Genomic DNA, 3,433 nt, shown 5'->3' on the forward strand with positions numbered 1-3,433 from the left:
CACAGGTACCCGCTGGTGGAAATGAGGGTTGATCAGTCAGGCAGGTCCTGCGGGGTTTTTCTCTAGCTACCAAGAGACTGTGGCTCTAGCTCCAGGTGATGGGGACACACATTATCCAGTTTGGGAGCTTCTTTCCATGTGCTAATTTTACAGTCTACAGATTATACTGAACTTTGCCTTGAGTATCTTACCATAATTGAAAAGGAAATGTGGTTTTTGAAACTACTTATTCTTAAAATAAGGTAGTTGTTCTATTTTAGCATAAATGGCCGTTTCACATCAAAATGCACCACTAATTTATCTTCCAGTACCAAACAGAGCTCTTAAACATATAGGGCCTATTTTTCCTTTTATTTAGGAAGGATTGATACATAACAAGGAAATTAGGGTTTGGGGCTTTTTTTTTAACGTCCCCACCACACAGACAGAGCAGGCAGATACAAATCCCCTCTCTCCTTTTTCTCCACCACCCCACCACCCCACCCCCCCCCCACCTCCCCAGGCTTTGTTCAGCTCAGAGCTGCTGGTGCCAACGACTAAGAAAAAAGGTGTAAGTGCACCTGGATAAACAAGTGAACAGGAACCGGAGCAAGAACGTGAATCACTCTCCAACACTAGGCTGTCCTTTGTTTTTTTCCATGGGTCTCAAAAAGTACAGGCAGTGCCTGCTGAACAGTTCCAGCTAACATTTGTTTGTTCACTGTAGATCCACAGCAGTTCTAGGGGACAGCCAGATCCCTCGTAACAGCACAGGGGCTCAACGTGGCAAAGGTATCGAGAGTCTTGGCTCCTACTGCCTCCAGCAGCTGTTTTATGACAGTGGACACATAAGCACCTCTGAAGTTTTGGACTTAGCAGTGATTGAAAACCTACATTCTGAACAATCAGCCCCATCCAACTCCCAGACAATGAAGCAGAATGAAATAAATGTTGGAGCAGCAAAAAACAAAGCCACAGGCTTGGTGTTCATGATTCATCTGGCCCAGCCCCATCTCCACCTCCCAGTACCAGCACGGTGACCAGCTGCCGGTGGGCAGGGGCACTCGGGAAGCGAGCGCCTCTTAGCAGGGCTCTGCACCCACCGCACCTCGGGGCAGGGCACATGGTACCTGGCTGCTGGCTTGTGCTGAGATCCTTCCCCAGACCACAGACCCATTGATGGCTTGGCCCTGGGACAGACAAGAGGTGCACAAGGAGTTGAGGCTGGAGCTGCGTCCCTGAAGGCTGGCAGGCCCCAGTGCAGAAGTGGAGCTGATTACAAGCCAGATGGAAGCACACGTACCACCAAGACTCCAGGCTGAATCACCACAACCCTTCAATTTTGGGAAGGATACACAAATGAGTGTGATGTTTGATGCCTCCTGCTCTAAGCAGAGGTGGAAGTCTAAGCCACAGAGAAATCAGTGTGTTTTTCCCATCTTTAGATTATCCTGAAAGGCAGCCACTTCCTTCCACCAAATGCTCTCTAGTAGCCAGACACCACAGGTACTACAGTTTAAGTCTAAGAAAGAATATTTTGAAGGACCCAGAAGAGATATGAAGAAAGTGAGCATAGAAATTGCAATGAGTATTGAGTCAAAAATGCCACTATGTGCAATTTTTACACGAAGTGTGCACATATACACACATGAATGGGGGTTTTCTCTGTGTGAACTCCTGCAATAATGGGCTTACGCATGAGCTACCCCTCCTGTGGTCAGTAAGAAGTAGGTAGAATACGTGTGTGTGTGTATGACCACTACAGTAGTTGATTTATCAGTAAATCTCTGTTCCAGGGACTTTTATCAGACCTGCTGCCTGTGCTTTGCTAAGCACTGCAAAATGGATGATAAGAACATGGTGGCATTGGCAGCAATAAGCGGGGTCCCTCCTGCTCTGCGAGAGCCCAAGCTCTAACCAATGGTGCTCTCCAAGTACCAATACCGGGTGTAAGCCCGACTAGCTCCAGTTCTGCTTTTTGATATCAGCAAGGACAAACATTGCCAGGGGTAAAGGCAAGGGGAAGAGGAAGCATTTGCAAAGAAAGCCACACTACCTGAAAAGTTGGTTTAAAAAAGTTTCAAAGAAAGTAGTATTCTGGCAAAAACCCGGTGGGGTCTGCATTGCTCACAGACTGCTGAGGAAATTGAATAAAGAAAAGGAAAAAAACACCTGTTTAAACAAAGGTGCAGAAGGAGGGAGACCGTGACACCTGGAATGAAGCCAACCTCAGAGCAGCCACTTCTGGCACTGCACAAGGCGCGGGTAACACCTAACTGCTGTGGTGAATTTATGCATTCCTTCTGGTCCTGTTAACCTGCACACCAAGCACAGGGCAGGCTTTCAGGAGCCTGCCTTGCTGGCACATCTCCTCAGCGCGTTATGGAGAGTGATCGTTCTTAAGCAAAAAAAATTTGCAGTGCTTGTGTCTTTGCCTCACAGAGGGGACTTGCTGAGACTTGGCTTACTCTGGAACTTCAAAGTTGAAATTTAAACACCCTTTCCAAATCCCTCCCTTTAAACCACCACAAAACCCAGCCTTGCTGCAGGGTCTGGTCTGAAGGACTGTAGCTAAATCCAGACCCTCAACTCATATCCCCCGCCTAGACCTTCCACTCCTAAGCCTGACTTTAGGCTTAGCCATCACACTCTCACAGCCAGCTTTAGCAAGAGCCGGTGGAGTCCTACCTGTCTATACAGGGACATAGCACTGCCAAGCTTGAAGACCCCAGATCACGAGCTGGAGTTCCCTAAAGCATGAGGTTTGATTTTAAAAAGCAGTGATAGATGTTGAATTTTCACATAGGCTTTGGTTGTTGAATTGCCCTTGCACTTCTTTGTCATGTAACAAAGACCCTGTTTGCTCTCCAGTAGCTCATTACGGGGGAGAGCTCAATCCTGCGGCACCATCCCTACCTGACAACTCATGATTGAATTGTGCTGGAACCAGCTTCACAGGAAGTGCAGAAACTAAAATTACTCCCTGCCCTCTTTCTATGCTAGGAGGACAGAGGCTAATCTGTGAGATACGCAGCAGGGTAGATTTACTTTACATCCATGTGAAGTGCAGAATCAGCCAAGACTTTATTGCTCAGCTACATCTGTGTGCAGCGGATGATGCTCAGCGGGATCAGTCTCCATGCAGGGCTAGGAGTCCTCATCCCATACTGGTGGCTACACAAAACTACTGGAGAGAAATCCAGGGCTGGAAGAAATGAATGCCAGGTACACGTTCAGATACACTCTCTGTATGAGTTTGCTTCCACTCTCCCCCAAGGTAATCCTCTGTCACAGAGGCCAAATACACACCACAGTACCCAGATTTGTGATTTATATTTTATTTTCATTCTTTTCACAAGCAAGAAAATCCCTAGATTAAAACAATCAGAATTAATCAGACACCCCAAAGAATTCACCAGGAAATGGCTGTCAGGATGAGCAGCATGGGCTGGAC

This window comes from Athene noctua, chromosome 3 (genome assembly GCF_965140245.1).
Source record: "Athene noctua chromosome 3, bAthNoc1.hap1.1, whole genome shotgun sequence".
NCBI lineage: Eukaryota > Metazoa > Chordata > Aves > Strigiformes > Strigidae > Athene > Athene noctua.